The 20,381-nt window shown below is 37.4% G+C and overlaps 1 long non-coding RNA gene across 1 annotated transcript; it reads right to left on the minus strand.

Annotated features, from left to right (window-relative positions):
- Nucleotides 1–1,123: 1,123 nt before the first annotated feature.
- LOC125370996 lies at nucleotides 1,124–3,195 on the minus strand. Its single transcript, XR_007217138.1, has 3 exons — nucleotides 2,090–3,195; nucleotides 1,672–2,019; nucleotides 1,124–1,600 (listed from the first exon to the last, which is right to left on the minus strand). It is a non-coding gene; the product is annotated as an uncharacterized LOC125370996 (long non-coding RNA).
- Between the last annotated feature and the right edge of the window lie 17,186 nt (nucleotides 3,196–20,381).

The raw sequence follows: 20,381 nt of genomic DNA on the forward strand, positions 1-20,381 counted from the left end.
TTAGGGAGCACGGACACAAAGAGTAACACGGCCAGGAACACCAACCCGTGTCCCCAACACGGCCAGGGACATGGCCGTGTTGGAGGCGACAAGGGGTATTAATTAAAAGAATGAAGAGAGGAAAGGGAGGAGGCATCTAGGGTTAGAACGTCCCAAACCCTAATATTTCTCTCTCTAAGGGTTTTCTAAGTTGAAACCAAGAGAAAAGGAGACTTGGATCAAGGTTTCAATCTAATTCCCTTCGAAGATTGAAGATTGGGCAAGGTTCTTCTATTGGTTTTCAAATCGAGTAAGAGGAACAAGGATCGATTCAAGATTGAGCAAGAGGAATTGGGGCTGTTTACTCTCATCCAAGGGTGTAATAGGGTTTTCTCTACCTTTACTCATTGTTGTAATTGAATTCTTGTGTATTTTGATAATGAACATGATTAGCTAGATGGATTAAATCCATTAGGATTTCTTTACTATGCTGGCTTAGTATTATATTGTTGGATTGTTTGGATTAGTTTTGTATTCTTCTTGCTTTCAGTATTAATAAGATAATGCATTATTCATGAGACGTTGTGAATTGTGTAGTTAGATTGCTTTGTGTGATTGAGAAGTCCATTTGGCAATTGGAATTTTGAATAGCAAGAACTGGTTAATAATCACTTAGAGATAAGGATAATTAACTAGTCGGATTAAGAATTAACAAAGCTTAATAGAGGCGGATTAAAGCTTAATGCTAATTTAAGAATCAATCGTTAGGAAGAGATTCCAACTTTAGGTTATTAGGTTTAGGAATTCGGTTATCTCGAGAGAAACCGAATTCTAAGAATTCATCCACGGAAGCATAATTAGACTCACCGATCCTTTATCTTTTGTTTGATTGCCAACTAGTTTAGATTCCCTTTGGGTTTGTCTTCTTGTCTTGATTATTTCATTTATCAATTACTCTTGCATCTCCCTTAGGACTTAGCTTGTAGTTATTAGTTAGTTTAGAAATTATTCATCGCTAATTTTAGGTTAATATAACAAAGAACAAAGGAGTAACTCTGGGCTTTCACTTTCCCGAGGAATACGACCTTGATACTCGCCATTAGTGCTAGACTGCATCGATAGGTACACTGCCTTAGATTGTAGCTAACACAGATAGCACTTATCACTTCCTCATCCAAGGCTAAGTACAAAATCAAATACTTTTCATCTTTCAGTGGCTTTAGTACTGGCGGCTTCATTACATACTCTTTAATTTTATCGAAGGCTTTCTGACAATGCTCATCCCACACAACGGGTTGGTGTTTCCTTAAAAGCTTGAATATGGGATCATAAACCATCGTAAGCTTGAAAATGAACCTGTTGATGTATTGTAGGCATCCTAGAAATCCTCTGATTTCTGTTTTTGTCTTCAACGCTGGCATCTCTTGAATAGCCTTTACCTTGTTTGGATCAATCTCCATTCCCAGCTGACTCACTATGTGCCCTAGCAGCTTCCCTGATGTTACTCTAAAAACACTCTTCTTCATATTAAGCCTCAATTTATATCGTTCCAGTCGTCCTAAGAACTTATCAAGAGCTTGGAAGTGTCCTTCCCTTGTTTTAGACGTGCAGGGCGTAAGAACTGAAACAATAGTGTAATGATCAAACGACAGTGCAACAATACTTTAGTAAAGGAACTAGGTAAGAAAGTACCTTGGCGATAGTCTCGCGGTCTAGGGATACATGCTATAGCAGCTAGGATGTAAAGGAGATGTAGTTTGTCCTTCGAGATTGGATCATAAAATCCTCGAGCCGTTGTACCCTTCTAAGCTGATCGTCAGCTTCTCATCGGCAACATCAACAGTTTAGAACATAGATAGACGATGAGACAAATGCACTCATTTTTCTGTTAGGCTCACTCTCCCAGCCATAGATCCTCTCTAACAAATACCACACTCGAAAAGAGAGGTCGGCCAAGAGAACCCTCTTATGCTCGAGACCGACAATGGATAACAAATAAGGATCTCAGTGGTGGCACTCCCCAAGATAGTCATCATGAATCTGCAAAAAATACAAAGGTAAGTAATCGAACTTTTGAATTGTAAATGTAACTAATGAATCTTTATCTTACCTTTTCCTATGATATGGAGTTGATCCACATACGGTGCACGTGGACCTACGCCCACTCTAGGGGGATGCTTCTACGCTCAACCTTAGCAGCACAAGTGAGGAAAGGCTCAAGACATGCTAATAGGCTAAGAGCTTACTAGAAGGCCGATCTCCAAGGCCCATACCTGCATCCAAAGATTTAATAGCTTGCATACAAACATAAGAGAGCAAGGAATAAAAAATATAAACCAGAACTTACATGTACATCATGCTAGAAATCATAGAGCCTCTTGCTCTCACGGACTGTGATGTCCATCAACTCATACATATATGCGAGAGCTATAGACCCTCAGTTGAAGGAGGAGACATGGTCCAAGTCCCTCAAGGGAGCCAAGTGGTGGAGGTTTAGTGAGTTCCTTGAATCACTAAACAAGGTAGTTTCAAAAAGGTACACAAGGAATGTCCAAGCTATCTGATCCACCTTTCGTGTAGACCGAGGTGTGAATCCCCTATAATGGAGGGAAATGCTCTTATAAGCTAGGCATCATATGTTCTTGCGCATAGGCAACCCTAGAAAATCAATGACGAACTGGTTCTGAGCATCAGACTATAGGTTATAGATAGCATCATCAAAAGGTACAGGCGTGCTAATGAAGTTGATGTTGGTGATGGTAGTAAAAGATAGCAGAGACATTATCAACTCTCTAACTCGGATGTGAAAGGTATGCTTGGTGTTCATCCACCCGTTGACCAGCGTATAGAATGAGGTATGATCGATCCTCCAAGCAATAGAAGGAAAAGTATAAACAAACTGGTAAAATTGGGTGTCACCAATCCAAGCCTGGACAGAACTCGGCAGCTCGAAAAGAAAGACAGGAAAGAGTGTTTAGCGAAAGAAAAATACCTCATGGACGATTGAAACACACTCAATGCGTGCTTAATTTGGCCAGAACGTGGATTTCCTCCTTATTCACGAGCCCAACTTCTTTTTATCGCGAAATTAGTGGTGAAAAGTCTCAATCTAGTGCAAGTAGGGTGTGTCCAACAAATCTCGAGGAAGAGCTAGCCATTTTGGGACAAATTTTATGAAATTTGGCTAAGAAATAAGAAAGAAATAGAAAAAAAAAGAGTAAAAGGAGTTCAAAGAGAAAATAGGTAAGAATTGTTAAGAGGATATATATATATATATATTGATGATTGGGAAATACCCAAAGTTCAAAAGAAACAAATTTATGAGTTTTCAAAGTTTCCTCTCTTCAAAACTGATTTTACTATCAAAACTGAAGAAAGAGATATTCAGATTTCAAAGCCTTTTGAAGAAATTTATCTTTTAAATCCAAAGACCCTCCAGAAGCATAAAGAAAAAGACTACAAGTATATCCATATAGGCCTTGTCCAGGTAGGAATAAAGCCCCTTACCAGAGAAGGTTTAGATACTTCCATCTTAGCAGTCCTTAGAGATGCTGGGTTTACAAATTTTTATAATTCTTTATTAGGTACTGTCGAGTCAAGCCTCAATAAAGGACCAATTTCTTTCAATTATTTTTCAAACATTACAATTTCATTAAATGATAAAAATATTTTAAAAAGCATTGTTCTTTAAAGAAAGACACATAATTACAAAATGCTTGAAGGATCTATTCCGATAGCATTGATTTTCAAAATACATTACAAAGCCATGATTTCTGCTTTTGGTTCAAAACACAAGCTCCATTCACCAAAAGGAGAAACCTTATTCCTACAAACAGATCTCTCCAAATCCAATGCAACTATTCCAAAAACCATTCAATGGAAAGATATCACTCTTCCAGAAGAATGGATCCTTGAAGGAGCAACCCAACCTGAATCACCAAAGCAAACAGAGCCAAATACAAATCTCAAAAATATAACCCAATTTCCAGATGGAAAGTAAAGCTTACATTCAACAGGAAATCAACCTCTTCTAGATTTTCTGATGATGACTCTTCAACATCGACCATAGATATTGGAAGGGTATCAAAAATACCTTCTATTATTTATGCTCCTTACAAAGAACAAACTTCATTTTCAATCTTCTTTTGCAAATCAGAGATTTTTCTTTGGACAAAATCATTTTGCATTTGATTTTGGATCCTTTTCAAACTCATATCTTGTTTCAAGTGGAAAAGCTGGGTTTGTTTTCCTTTGATCAAAGCATTTATCTCAAAATTGTAAATTGAGTGGGCTTTAATAAGATTGAGATTTCTCTTTTTGAGTTTTTCTATAAAAGGAAAAACAATCTTTGAATCTTTAGCTTTAAAAATAATACCAGCAGTAGTTACTTTGAAAGGAGTAATTAAATTGATAAAAGGAGTTCCCAAAATAACTATTTGCTGAAGATCTTTTGTAAGAATTAAAACATTTTTTAAAGCAATATTATTATTTAGAATTGCAGCTTCAGTTTTTCCTGCAATCCTAATCTTTGAACTATTGGTTGAAGTAAGCCTCTCTTTAGTTTCTTGATGATACCTTTTAGGAACCAGCTCATAATTGATACAGTTGAGGTCTGCTCCTGTATCAAATAAAGCAATGCTTTCTATTTGGAAATCACCAAGGAAAATGAGTTTTATTTGAATCAAATATTTTCTTGAGGTAATTTCCTTTAAAACGTTAATAAAGTTTTCTGGAACACTTTCAGAAACCTCAAGATTTTGAAAATCATTTTCTTCTTCAGAATCAGAATCACTATTCTATTTGAGAATCAGGCTTTGAAGTAAAACATAATCATTTTGTTGTTTTTCTTTCAAATCTTTGAGCTTAGTTTTGATTTCTTTGATTTCTTTCTAAAGTTCTTGAACGGTAGGAAGAGGGTTTTTTAGCTTTTTCCCTTTATCCAAGATCATAGTAAGATCATAAGTATTCTTACTAGAAGAGGGGACAAGGGTTTCAGTTTTTAAGATTTCTTTCAAAACTTGTTTTTGGATTTGGGGGTCATTAATATGCTTGACGGCTTCAAGAAGAGCTTCTTGTTGCCTAGTGAGCATATTAATATTCTTTGAAATATCTTCAGAATCTGATTCAGAATAATCGGATGAGGTTTTGATTTTATCAATTTGAAACTCTTCCTCACTATTCGAAAATTCCGATTCAGAGAAATCAACAAGAAGAGCTGAAATTTTGCTTAAAACTTCATCTTCTATTTGGAGCTCATGGAGTTTTTTGGAAAACTTGCAATACTTTGAAGTATGGCCCTTCTTGCCACATTTATAGCAAGTAATTTTGCTAAAATATTTTTTAGAATTTTGTTTTGGAAATCTAGAAGAGGATGGCTTTTTGTAGAAATTCTCTTTGTTTTTGGGAGTCCTTCTATTTTTGAAAAAACGTTTTTTCTTAAAAGATTTGGAAAAATCTTCTTTGCATTTTCCTTTGCAGGTAGGGGAAGGCTCTATGGGATTATACTCAAACTGGTTACAAAAACTACCTAGTTCTTGCCTAGTCTTCTTCATTTCCTATTTGAGTTGCCTTTGAAGTTTAAGGTCATGGCATATCTTCAATCCTTCTTTCTGGGTAAGGCTCACTAATTCACCATAAGTGTAGAAATCATAAGGGATCTGGCCATTATGGGCTTCTCTTATAGTATTCCTAACTCTTTCACCTAGTATCTTAGGTAAACCAGCTAAGAATTTCTCTTTTCAGAAAGGTTGGTTTGAATCTTCCCTAAGCATGACTCTGGTCAGGAAGGTGTCTTTGTAGGCTTGGAAATTGCTAAGCTTTTTACAGGTTAGATTGCTAAGGAGCTCAGCATTCTTATCTTTCAGAAGAGAAGGGTCTCCTATGAAATGGAGGGAAATCGTTAGGATTAAGGTTGACACAGCATCCTCAATTGGATTTCCTAGTTCATCTAAGATGGGAGTTGGAGCTGTTGTGCTTGTGTGAGATGGTAATCCCACCATCCTTTAAGCTGGCCAAAAAATCCAGCTCTGAGGAGTTCGGCAATGGCTCTATCAGAGGTACCGCTTTGGGTTTTGTAAGCATTGGCTGCCATGGTCATCTGTTGTAAGAGACCAAGAATATTGTATTCTAACATTCCATCTATATTCCATTCATAGACGGAAGAGGCATTGAATCTAGATTGGGTTAGGATATTATTCCTATTTTCTATTCTTAGATCTGGAGCAATACTCCTAGGAGTATGCCAGGTCAATCTAGGGGCTTTCCATCCCAACCTGTTGATGTTGGAGGGTTTTTTAGTGACACTTTCAAGCTCTGAATCATTGGATTCATCGCATTGGGCTTGATCTATAGCACTGATATTCCTACTGCTTTAAGGAGTGTCTGGCACTATGTTTTTGGAAGACTCAGAAGTTGCTAATTTGCTAAGCTGTTCTCTGACTGCTCTAGCAAACTCAGTTTGCTTCTGAAATTGATCTTGGCTAAGCTTTGAGATTTGGTAGGGTTTGAAGACTGGATTTTTGAGCTTTTATGATTGGCTTGTCTCTTTTGGATGTTCAGTATTGGGGATTGGAGAGGTGAAGACTATAAGAGGTTTTTGGATCTGGCTTTCTATCCTAACAAGCTGCTTCCCTATTGTGTTAAGATAGGCATTCGAGAAATTGTTCTGCTGAACAATATTCTTGACATTCTTCTCAAGATCTTCTCCTATCAATTTGTAAGGTGTAGCCTCTATTTCATTCTCTCCATAAGGAATGGTTATCTTCCTAAGGGGAGGATGTTCAGACTGGATGGTTTGGTTTTCCCCGACCTTCCACTCTGGAGCCTTGTTTCTTACAGTGACAGGATTAATAAGCTTTTCTTTGAAAGGATAAAGAATACTATTTTCTTTGCAATAAATTTGAAACTAATCAAAAAATTTGATTTGGACTTTGTTTTGAATGCAAAATTGATAGTATCTTTCTTGAATACTGTCCTTTTCTTGTAAAAAATTCTTAAAAAACCAAAGTTTTTTAGAATGGTTTCTCTTTGAATAGAAATCTTCATGTAAAAGCTTTTTATCAATTTAAAAATCTTTTGAAATCATGTTGATTTCTGCTTCTAGATTTTGTATTATTGCAGATGGTGATGGTGAAGAGGGGGTAGAGACGATCCCTATCTCCTCATCTTCTTTCTTTGGTTCATTGTAGACTGGTCTGGGGATATTGCTTTGGTAATCAACATTCTGTAGTATATTGTTTGATCTTGGTATATCAGATGTTGAAAATCTGAGTTGTGTTTGAGATGGAGTTGGTTCTTTGTAAGGAGCATAAATAATAGAAGGTATTTTTGATACCCTTCCAATATCTATGGTCGATGTTGAAGAGTCATCATCAGAAAATCTAGAAGAGGTTGATTTCCTGTTGAATGTAAGCTTTACTTTTCCATCTAAAAATTGGGTTATATTTTTTAGATTTGTATTTGGCTCTGTTTGCTTTGGTGATTCAGGTTGGGTTGCTTCTTCAAGGATCCATTCTTTTGGAAGAGTGATATCTTTCCATTAAATGGTTTTTGGAATACTTGCAATACTTTGATTCACGCTTTAAACAGCCTGTGGGAGCTTTAAATACTCTTGCAGAATCTGTTTTCCAGCCTATAAACTTATAGATCTGAAAATAAATTTGGACAGAAACAATCAGCAAGTTTCCGATGTGCAGGATCCTCTTCACGAGGCAAGCCGCGAGCATACGCTTGATGATGGGGAAAGAAGAAGATAAATAAAGAAGATAAACTTTGAATGCTTTATTGATAATAACAGGGCTTTGAACATAAACATATAAACAACTTTGAAAGCTTTAAACAAACATACAACTTTGTAAAACTTTGAAACAAGAAGAATATAGACTTACAAGAGGAATTACAAGATTTCTCTCTCTCTCACTCACTCTTTTCACTCTAATTTCTTCTGTGAGAATTAGACTCAGGAAGAGCTTTCTTTCTTTCTCTCTTCTATGTTTTACTGAATTCTAAATTCTGAGGGATGAAGAAGGAGGACTCCTCTATATATAGAGGTCTTGGAGCTTTGGATACTTGTCACGGGCTTTGGATGCTTTGCTTAGTGGAGTTTGAAATGATTCCACTTGTCTTTGGAGTCTTGTGGAGATTCTTCACATGCTTTGGAGTCTTTTGATAATGCCAACCGCTCTTTGAGAAAGTTGTCGGCCATGCTTTGAAAGAATCTTTTGCTTTTTTGACTTTTGTTTTTTTTTTTTTTTTTGTTTTTTTTTTCTTTTTGTGGGCTTTAGTGTGGGCTTTTTGGCTCAACACAAATAACCTTGGGCTACCATTTCTGGTTTTTAACCCATGGGCTTTAAAAGAAGGAGATAATATTTATGAGATTTTGAGTATCCCATAACAATCGTCTCATTGGATCATCCAAATCGAATGCAGTGATCTAACCTTGGAAGAGGATGATGATGAGGCTTTGGATTTGCCTTTAGAAGAAATTTATTTCAGGACAAACTGTTTTATAAGTTGTAGGAAATCTTCTTGGTTTGAAATTTCTGGCAAGCTTTGGAAGGAGAAAAGACTTACGTACGAGCGTTGTTTGTTCTTTAGGAGGAGGCAAGAAGCTATGTTTGGTCAAGAAGTTTTGAACGGCTTTTAGGGACAGTTTGTCTTGGTGGTTGAATTTATCCCACCATTTTACTTTGAATCGACGGATAAGTGTAATCTCACCATCTGGAAGCAGATTGAAGTGAAAGTACCATACACATACCCAGGGTAAAAAGAAATTTGAATAGAAGAGGAGAAGCGGGGGAAAACGCTTTTCCATGGAATTTGGTTTGTAATTTGCTTTGAAGAGGTTGAACAGGGGTAAGACTTTAGGAATGAGAGTCTCAGGGGCATTACCGTAGTAATTCCACCACTGTTTAAACCAATAAGGGATTTTGGAGGTTTGGATATTGGTGTCGAAGTAGAATAGCCAGGAGTGGCTTCTTCCTTCGTTTTGGATAAGAAAGGTATTGAACCGGGCTTACTTCGGTAATCCCGATAGGAGAAAGAGGTGTTAAGATTTGAAGGGTAGGTTCTTTTTAGAAGTAGGGAAGGAACGAAGAGAGTGTAAATCCATACCCCAATCAGACGGGTGAAGGATTCTTTGGATTGTGCATGTTGAATATGCAGGGTCTTTATGGGCTTTGTCTTTTTTGAAATGCTTGAATTTGGCTGAACCAGTAACCTCAAGGATTGACTGGTAATAAGCCTGAGGCTTTGAAATATTCCAGGGTTTAAAAAATCAACCTGGAGGGAAAATCTTTGAAACCAATTTTGAGGGGCTTTCTGTGCAGAATCCTTCCTCAATGGTTAAAACATTTTGAAAAATAGGTTTTTCCAAATACTCATTTGATTTAAAACATTTTGATTGCGTCAAAACAATCTCCTGAGAGTTTGGCTTTGAAAGACTATTTGAGTTTTGAGATAGATTTGGAGGGAAAATCTCTATCTCGGTATTTTGAAAAGGGATAGATAATATACCTTTACCCCTTGTGGAGGAGGATGACAACTTTGGAGTCGCTTCTAGCTTTGGAATAATTTGCTTTGTAGATGGTTCAGACAGAGTTGAACCATTTGCCTTTGTATTCTTCTACTCTTTGAATGAATTCGTGGTCCACGGGCAAGCCATTCCCCGAATTTGTTTGGCTTGATCGGCTTTGAAGGGATCCATTTTTTGTTGAACTGGATCCGGTTGATTAATTTCTTCTTGGATTATCTCAGTCCAAGTCCTGATGGGCTTTGAAGTTGAAGGGAGAACTTCCTTCACTGGGCTTTGGATTTGGGCCGGCTTTGAAGTGGCCGTGGACTTTTCTTCTTTGGATTTTGACTTTCTTGGCATTTTGTATCACTCCTGTTTTTGTAAGAACTCTCCGGTTAGAAAGTCGGGAATAGAATTTGATTCTCCTCGAATAAATTCAATTTCAAAATCAAAACAGATAAGATAGCTTGCCAGCGGGGCGAAAATCATTTTGAAGCTATATTTTGGACATCTTTTGTAAAACTTCTTTCGCAGGACTTGCAATCAATCCTTAAAAGAAATTTTTGATTTAAAAGATCGCTTTGAAATTTAGAAATCTGAGAGAACTATCGAAAGGATTTCCTTTTGATAGTAGAATAATTTTTTCGGGTATCATTCCGGTGGCGAGTAAACCGGACAATACATTCTTTGGAATTTTGAACTTGCTTTAGAATCCCACCATATCCTAATTCTGATGCATCCGTTTCTACAATCTTAAATGTAGAAGGATCAGCTAGATGTAGGCAAGGAATTTCTAAAACTTGTATGCTGATCAGACCAAGGAGGGGGGTTTTTCCTAAGCCTATCATGCAGGGGCTTTGCGAGACAGTTTAAATTAGGATAAAAATCCATAACATAATTTAAACTACCAAGAAATCTTTGAAGCTGGGTTTTTTCCAAAATTTTATCTGGAAACTTTGAAGTGAATGCAAGGGATCTCTCAATCGGAGTAATTGTACCCCGAAAAATGTAATGACTAAGAAATCTAATTTTCGTTTGAAAAAGAGATATCTTAGACTTTGAAACCACTAAACCATTTTTCTTAACAACATAGAAAAACGTTTCTAGATGTTTAAAATGTTGTTCAATGGAATTTGAAAAGATTAAAACATCATCTATGTAGACAATGCAGAACTTTGAAAATGGATTAAAAATGTCATTCATGATTTTCTGGAATTCAGAAGGGGCATTTTTTAATCCAAAAGGCATCACATTCCACTCATATTGACCGAATGGGACTGTAAATGCCGTTTTGTAACGATCTTTTGGATCAATCTGGATTTGCCAAAATCCTGATTTCATGTCAAACTTTGAAAAGATGAATGCGAATGCGAGTTTTGTAAAAGATCTTTCTTATTTGGAATAGGATACCTAATCCACTTAAGAGCTTTGTTCAGGGGTTTATAGTTGATCACTAGCCTAGGAGTTCCTCTTTCTATTTCGCTATTCTTATTGACATAGAAAGCTGCACAAGACCAAGGTGATCTAGACTTTGTAATTAAACCCTTAGACTCAAGATCTTTAATCTCTAATCTGCAATGGCTTTCTAAAGACTCATTCATCCGAATGGAGTCCGGCTTTAGTAGGGATTTGCTTATCCGAAAATCGTTTTCATATGGCAAATCTACCATATGTTGCTTTCGATTCCAAAAAGCATTTGGAAGATCGGGCGAGTTCATCCTCAATCTTCATTTGAAAATCAGAAATTTTTCTTTGAACAAAATCATTTTGCAGTTGATCTAGGATTCTCTTCAAACCCACATCTTGTTGAAGATGAGAAAGATGGGTTTGTTTACCTTCGATCAAAGCATTGATTTCAAAATTGTAAATGGAATGTGCTTTGATAAGATTCAAATTTCTCTTTTTTGGTTTTTCTAGAAAAGGAAAAACAATCTTTGAATCTTTAGCTTTGAAAATGATTCTAGCAGTTGTCACTTTAAAAGGAGTTATCAAATTGATAAAGCGGAGTCCCTAAGATAACGATTTCTTGAAGATCCTTTGTAAGAATAAAAACATTCTTTAAAGCAATGTTATTATTAAGAATTATGACTTCAGTTTTACCGGCCAATCTTAATCTTTGAAGAATTGGTCAAGTTAGCCTTTCTTTGGTTTCTTGATGAAACCTTTTAGGAACCGATTCGCGATTGATACAATTGAGGTCGCTCTGTATCAAACAACGCGATGGTTTCTATCCGGAAATCACCAGGGAAAACAAGCTTTATTTGAATCAAATATTTTCTCGAAGTAATGTCCTTTAAAACATTGATAAAGTTTTCAGGAACATTTTCAGAAACTTCAAGGTTTTGAAAATCATTTTCCTCATCAGAATCAGAATCACTATTCTGTTTGAGGATCAGGCTTTGAAGCAAAACAGAATCATTTTGTTGTTTTTCTTTCAACTCTTTGAGTTCTGTTTTGATGGTTTTAATCTCTTTCTGGAGTTCTTGAACAGTAGGAAGAGGGTTTTTCAACTTCTTCCCTTTGTCTAAAATCATAGTAAGATTATAAGTACTCTTACTAGAAGAAGGAACCAGAGATTCAGTTTTCAAAATTTCTTTTAAAACCTGCTTTTGAATAAGAGGATCACTAATATGCTTTACAGCCTCAAGAAGAGCTTCTTGTTGCCTAGTGAGCATATTAATGTTCTTTGAAGAGCTTTCTGAATCTGTCTCAGAACAATCAGTTGAGGTTTTGATTTCATCAATTTGAAATTCTTCCTCACTGTTTGAGAACTCTGATTCAGATGAATCAACTAGAAGAGCAGAAATCTTTTGCAAAACTTCTTCTTCTATTTGAAGCTCAGCGGTCTTTTGGAAAACTTACAATACTTCAAGTATGGCCTTTCTTACCACATTTAAAGCATGTAATTTTTGAAAAATCTTTTTAGAATCTTTCTTTGGAAATTTAGAATGAAATTTGGAAGAAGATGGCTTTTTATAGAAATTCTCCTTGCTTTTAGAAGGCTTTCTATATTTGGAAAATCGCTTCTTTTTGAAAGACTTTGAGTAAGAATCAACTTTGCATTTCCCTTTGCAATTAGACACGGGCTCTATTGGGTTGTACTCAAGCGAAACTACCTAGTTCCTGCCTAGTCTTTTTCATCTCCCATTTGAGCTGTCTTTGAAGCTTAAGGTCATGACAAATCTTTAAACCTTCTTTCTGGGTTAGACTAACTAACTCACCATAAGTGTAGAAATCATAAGGGATTTGACCATTATGGGCTTCTCTTATGGTATTCCTAACTCTTTCACCTAAAATCTTAGGTAAACCGGCTAAGAACTTTTCTTTCCAGAAAGGTTGGCTAGAATCTTCCCTAAGCATGACTCTGGTTAGGAAAGTGTCTTTGTAACTTTGAAAGTTGCTAAGCTTCTTACAGGTAAGGTTGCTAAGGAGCTCGGCATTTTTGTCTTTAAGCAGAGAAGGGTCTCCTATGAAATGTAGGGAAATAGTGAGGATTAGGGTTGAAACCGCATCCTCAATTGGATTTCCTATTTCATCTAGGATTGGAGTTCCTTCTACTGTTGTTTGGATAGCACCTAGGATTTGGAGTTGCTGTGCTTGAGTGAGATGATAATCCCACCATCCTTTAAGCTGGCCAGAAAATCCAGCTATCAGGAGCTCAGCAATGGCTCTATCGGAGGTACCACTTTGGGTTTTGTAAGCATTGGCTGCCATGGTCATCTGCTGCAAGAGACCAAGGATGTTGTACTCAGACATTCCATCTATATTCCATTCATAGACGGAGGAGGCATTGAATCTAGACTGGGTTAGGATGTTGTTCCTATTTTCAATTCCTAGATCTGGAGCAGTACTCCTAGGAGTATTCCAGGTTAATCTAGGGGCTTGGATTCCCAATCTGTTGATGTTGAAGGGTTTTGGAATGAGGATTTCAAGCTCTGAATCATTTGACTCATCGCTTTGTGCTTGTCCTATAGCACTGATATTCCTACTGCTTTGAGGAGTATCTGGTACTAGATTTTTGGACGACTCGGAGGTTGCTAATCTACTTATTTCTCATTTGCTTTGGCAAACTCGGTTTGCTTTTGGAAATGGTCTTGGCTCGGCTTTGTGGTGATAAGGCTTAAAAGCGGGTTTTAAGCTTTTCGACCGGTTCGACTCTTTGGTTGACCAAGATTAGGGATTGGAGATGTCACCACTACAGGGGGCTTTTGAATCTGGTTTTCTATTCTAACCAGTTGCTTTCCTATAGTGTTTAGACAGGTGTTCGAATAATTGTTCTGTTGAACAATATTCTTGACATTCTTTTCTAGGTCTTCGCCTACCAATTTGTAAGGTGTAGCCTCTATCTCACTCTCTCCATAAGGAATGGTTATCTTCCTAAGGGGAGGATGTTCGGGCTTAGGTTTTCTCCTACCTTCCACTCAGGGGCTATGTTCCTTACTGTGACAGGACTAATGGACTTATCCTTAAAGGGATAAAGGATACCATTTTCTTTGCAGTAAATTTGAAACCAATCAAAAAATTTGATTTGGGCTTTATTTTGAATGCAAAATTGATAGTATTTTCCTGAATACTATCTTTTTCTTTTAAAAAATTCTTAAAAAACCAAAGTTTCTTAAGATGGTTTTTCTTTGAATAGAAATCTTCATGCAAGAGTTTTTTATCAATTTCAAACTCTTTTGAAATCATGTTGATCTCTGCTTCAAGGTTTTGGGTAATGGCTGATGGTGATGGTGAAGACGGGGTAGAGGTTATCTCTATATCTTCGTCATCATTCTTTGGATCAGTGTAGACTGGTCTGGGGATATTGCTTTGGTAATCAACATTCTGGAGTGTTTTTGGAATATCAGATGTTGAAAATCTGGGTTGTGTTTGGGATGGAATTGGTTCTTTGTAAGGGGCATAGATAACAGAAGGAATTTTGGATACCCTTCCAATATCTATGGTCGAGGTTGAAGAACCATCATCAGAAAATCTAGAGGAAGTTGACTTTCTGTTGAATGTGATCTTTACCTTTCCATCTGGATATTGGGCTATGTGTTTAAGGTTTGTGTTTGGTTCTGCTTGCTTTGGAGATGTAGGTTGGGTTGCACCTTCGAGGATCCATTCTTCTGGAAGTGTAATGTCTTTCCATTGAATGGTCTTTGGAATGGTTGTATTTGATTTGGATAGATCTGTTTGAAGGAACAGGGTTTCTCCTTTTGGTGAGTGTAGCTTGTGTTTGGAACCAAAGGCAGAAATCATAGCTTTGTAATGAATTTTGAAAATTAATGCTATTGGAATAGATCCTTCAAGCATTTTGTAATTGTAGAAACGGATGCATCAGAATTAGGATATGGTGGGATTCTAAAGCAAGTTCAAAATTCCAAAGAATGTATTGTCCAGTTTACTTCTGCTCACTGGAATGATACCCAAAAAAATTATTCTACTATCAAAAAGGAAATCCTTTCGATAGTTCTCTGTATTTCTAAATTTCAAAGCGATCTTTTAAATCAAAAATTTCTTTTAAGGATTGATTGCAAGTCTGCAAAAGAAGTTTTACAAAAAGATGTCCAAAATATAGCTTCAAAACAGATTTTCGCCCGTTGGCAAGCTATCTTATCTGTTTTTGATTTTGAAATTGAATTTATTCGAGGAGAATCAAATTCTATTCCTGACTTTCTAACCAGAGAGTTCTTACAAAAACAGGAGTGATACAAAATGCCAAGAAAGTCAAAATCCAAAGAAGAAAAGTCCACGGCCACTTCAAAGCCGGCCCAAATCCAAAGCCCAGTGAAGGAAGTTCTCCCTTCAACTTCAAAGCCCATCAGGACTTGGACTGAGATAATCCAAGAAGAAATTAATCAACCGGATCCAGTTCAACAACAAATGGATCCCTTCAAAGCCGATCAAGCCAAACAAATTCAGGAATGGCTTGCCCAGCAGGACCCTGAATTCATTCAAAGAGTAGAAGAATACAAAAGGCAAATGGTTCAATCCCTGTCTGAACCATCTACAAAGCAAATTATTCCAAAGCTAGAAGCGACTCCAAAGTCGTCATCCTCCTCCACAAAGGGTAAAGGTATATTATCTATCCCTTTTCAAAATACCGAGATAGAGATTTTCCCTCCAAATCTATCTCAAAACTCAAATAGTCTTTCAAAGCCAAACTCTCAGGAGATTGTTTTGACGCAATCAAAACGTTTTAAATCAAATGAGTATTTGGAAAAACCTATTTTTCAAAATGTTTTAACCATTGAGGAAGGATTCTGCACAGAAAGCCCCTCAAAATTGGTTTCAAAGATTTTCCTCCAGTTGGTTTTTAAACCCGGAATATTTCAAAGCCTCGGGCTTATTACCGGTCAATCCTTGAGGTTACTGGTTCGACCAAATTCAAGCATTTCAAAAAAGACAAAGCCCATAAAGACCCTGCATATTCAACATGCACAATCCAAAGAATCCTTCACCCGTCTGATTGGGGTATGGATTTACACTCTCTTCGTTCCTTCCCTACTTCTCTAAAAAGAACCTACCCTTCAAATCTTAACACCTCTTTCTCCTATTGGGATTACCGTGAAGCTGGTTCAATACCTTCTTATCCAAAACGAAGGAAGAAGCCACTCCTGGCTATTCTACTTTGACACCAATATCCAAACCTCCAAAATCCCTTATTGGTTTAAACAGTGGTGGAATTACTACGGTAATGCCCCTGAGACTCTCATTCCTGAAGTCTTACCCCTGTTCAACCTCTTCAAAGCTAATTACAAACCAAATTCCATGGAAAAGCGTTTTCCCAGCTTCTCCTTTCGCTCAAATTTCTTTTACCCGGGTATGTGTATGGTACTTTCACTTCAATCTGCTTCCAAATGGTGAGATTACACTTATCCGTCGATTCAAAGTAAAATGGTGGGATAAATTCAACCACCAAGACAAACTGTCCCTAAAAGCCGTTCAAAACTTCTTGACCAAACATAGCTTCTTGCCTCCTCCTAAAGAACAAACAACGTTCTTGGCATGTAAGTCTTTTCTCCTTCCAAAGCTTGTTGCATTTCAAACCAAGAAGATTTCCTACAACTTATAAAACAGTTGTCTGAAACAGCTTCTTCTAAAGGCAAATCCAAAGCCTCATCATCATCCTCTTCCAGTGCTAGTACTGCTGCATTCGATTTGGATGATCCAGCGGGAGACGATTGTTATGGGATACTCAAAATCTCATAAATATTATCTCCTTCTTTTAAAGCCCATGGGTTAAAAACCAGAAATGGTAGCCCAAGGTTATTTGTGTTGAGCCAAAAAGCCCACACTAAAGCCCATAAAAAGAAAAAAAAAAGAAAAAGAAAAGAAAAAGAAAAAGAAAAAGAAATAAGAAAAAGAAAAAGAAAAGAAAAGACAAAAAAAAAAACAAAACAAAACAAAAAAACAAAAGTCAAAAAAGCAAAAGATTCTTTCAAAGCATGGCCGACAACTTTCTCAAAGAGCGGTTGGCATTATCAAAAGACTCCAAAGCATGTGAAGAATCTCCACAAGACTCCAAAGACAAGTGGAATCATTTCAAACTCCACTAAGCAAAGCATCCAAAGCCCGTGACAAGTATCCAAAGCTCCAAGACCTCTATATATAGAGGAGTCCTCCTTCTTCATCCCTCAGAATTTAGAATTCAGTAAAACATAGAAGAGAGAAAGAAAGAAAGCTCTTCCTGAGTCTAATTCTCACAGAAGAAATTAGAGTGAAAAGAGTGAGTGAGAGAGAGAGAAATCTTGTAACTCCTCTTGTAAGTCTATATTCTTCTTGTTTCAAAGTTTTACAAAGTTGTATGTTTGTTTAAAGCTTTCAAAGTTGTTTATATGTTTATGTTCAAAGCCTGTTATTATCAATAAAGCATTCAAAGTTTATCTTCTTTATTTATCTTCTTCTTCTTTCCCCATCATCAAGCGTATGCTCTGTGCTTGCCTCGTAAGAGGATCCTGCACATCAGAAACTTGCTGATTGTTTCTGTCCAAATTTATTTTCAGATCTATAAGTTTATAGGCTGGAAAACAGATTCTGCAAGAGTATTTAAAGCTCCCACAGGCTGTTTAAAGCGTGAATCTGGTTACAACGCCACGAACTTAGATCTATATCTTCACTGCTTATTATTTCCTTCTATTCCTAGATCCTCTTCACTGCATCAGGGATATATATATATATATATATATATTTCCTCAAGAAGGCAAAACTGCCATTTTGGTCCCTAACCTCTGGGCAATTTACTAGTCCAATCTAGAGAAGACATTGATCAATTAAAATATATACCGAAGTGGGTTTTGTTAGCTCAAAAATCAAATTACACCCCGAAGTAGGATTCGTTAATCTAACAATCAAATTCAACACCCAAAAGTGGAAAATCAACCAATCAATCACATATAGTCCTCCAATCAAGCAGACATAGTCCTCCAATCAAGCAGGCATAATCCTCCAATAAGTTAGGTGTAGTCCTCCAATCAATCAGGTGTGATCTTTTAAATTAAGTAAGCGTAGTCCTTCTATTAAGCGGGCGTGGTACCTAAATCCAAGACAAAAATTCTACACTAGCTTGGGCTTACGAAACGTGGCTTCTACAGCTTGATATCATATCCTTTTACCATATCTTTGATATTTATAATTTGTCTTAATTTATTTAATCACATTCGTATTTATAAATCTTGACAAACCTAGGGCAACTGTTGTTACGACCCGATATGTGGGCCCGTGACCGACACTAGGGAATGGGTAGGCGTAAGGCCATTGATTCCCGTAGTAAGCCTGACACTCACTAACTTAATTAAATCTCATCTAATATTACTGATGTCACAATTTATCTTAACCATTAAATTCTATATATTTAATTCGGTCTGCCAGAAGAATTAGGCAAGACCCGAAACTACAATAATTTACAACTGATAAGTCTATTATTTCTACTGCGGAGAATGTAAGATTTTACAAGTCAACCTACCAAATCAATTACATCACCCGATGATGAAGGAGTCGGGTTGCTAGATAATAGCTGCGGGAAGATTAACAATCACAGATTTGAAAAACATTAAAATTGAGACTGTCAGTCTCGAGAGTGAGTTAAAATCATATATCCGAAAACAATTACAAATACTTCAATAACACATTTATTTAATTTAAATAAATGTTAAGTTATGCAAAAATAAACGGGATGGAGTACCTCAGCAGAACCCTAATCCCAACACTAAACATCTCGACTCTCTCTCATTCTAACAGAACTGGTGCCCAGAGAGTGAGGCTCGACCAGGGTCCTTAAATCCAGTTCAGACACTTAATTATCACTAACACTCTTAGCCTTTCAGCTTTCTTACTCCAATAAGACTGGCGCCCAGAGAGCGAAGCTCGACCAGGGTCCTTTACTCCAGTCTGGTCACTTAAGTTTCCAAATAAGCCGATGCCAAGAGAGCAATGCTCGACCAGGGACCTTTACTCCGGCACACTCACTCTACTCAGTCTAGAGAGCAATGCTCGACCAGGGCAATTCCTAATTTACCTTTTTAAAATTTACAAACCTTTACCCCTTTATTTTTTTTAGCTCTGATTCATGTTCTACAGCCGTCCCATCCCGAGTCAACACGAAATAATAAAATCGTAATGCAGGAAATGAAACTTATATAAATAGCGATTAAAATAACTGATTAAAGTATTAAATCATATAATTAAAATTATTCATAAAATCTCAACATAACACATGTAAATAGACATATGACTTTAACTCACAGCTTTGACGACCTCCTAGCTCTGCTCTGATGCCTCGGGTGGAGCGAGCCGAACTGACCGATTATCTAATCACGGAATACAATTAATCAATAACGTTGAAACATTTGACAATTAACCGTAGGTCTAGATTCCTAGGACTGACTGTCTAAAAATCTCGACTCGAGTAAATTCTACCAAAAATTCGACAGAACCTCCCCTAAAATACTGACATTTACCCCCGGTAAAATGGGTCCAGGACCTGCCAGAAAACACTTCAAATATTCAACAATTCATTTTAACGGGAGTCGAGTCCCCAAGACTTCACTATTTTTCCCGACTCCACCACACATCACAAAACATGACCTAAGGCAAGCAGTCCGACAAACAATTATTTTAACACACAATATCCCTAATGCTCAACACAATTCAATAAACATATAATTTACTAAAGATTTCTAAAATCAACGGGCCAGAGAAAAATTACTGAGACGCTTGATCGCTCGGTCGACTCGCCTCCAGTCGCTGGAGTCCGATCGACGATCCAAATGCACCAACAGACTCGAGACGACACCCTGATGACGATCCCCACTTCTAATCTTTTGATCCGACCCCCGATCATTCGAAGAGATTTACGGACGATCTCGACCGTCGATTTTCAAACTGAGTCCGATCGCCACGAAACCGGTGCCATTAGGAAGCATGAGCTGAAGAGAGTCCGGATATGCCCTCTAATCATCCATCCCTCACCGGAGCTCACCCGAAAAGCCAGAAAACGGGGTTGCCCCTACTTTTCTCACTTCACCGGATCTTCTAATTCCCACTACCAATTGCGTCGCCACTGCTGCCAAAAGGAAGCTCACTCTTCGACAAGTCGATCGCCATCCTTCGTGAGCAGGCCATGAACGGTCTTGAAGCGGTAGCCTCTTCTTCCTCGCGTCTGGCTCCTCATTTCACAACTGCGCCACCGCCGCAATCGCCGACACTAGCGCCGGTAGGCATCGCGGTGCCTCCAAAACTCGACACCACCGGCTGGACGATACCCTCCCCCCCACTCTTCCCTTCTCCTCCTTCTTCCCCGATCCCCTCTTTTCTTCTTTTCTTTTCTTTCTTCTCTACATCAACAATGGGTCCCTAAACTTTTCTTCTTTACCATTTAATCCCTCAACTTTTTAATTACTAACAA

The sequence above is a fragment of the Ricinus communis genome, chromosome 8 (assembly GCF_019578655.1).
Source record: "Ricinus communis isolate WT05 ecotype wild-type chromosome 8, ASM1957865v1, whole genome shotgun sequence".
Taxonomy (NCBI): domain Eukaryota; kingdom Viridiplantae; phylum Streptophyta; class Magnoliopsida; order Malpighiales; family Euphorbiaceae; genus Ricinus; species Ricinus communis.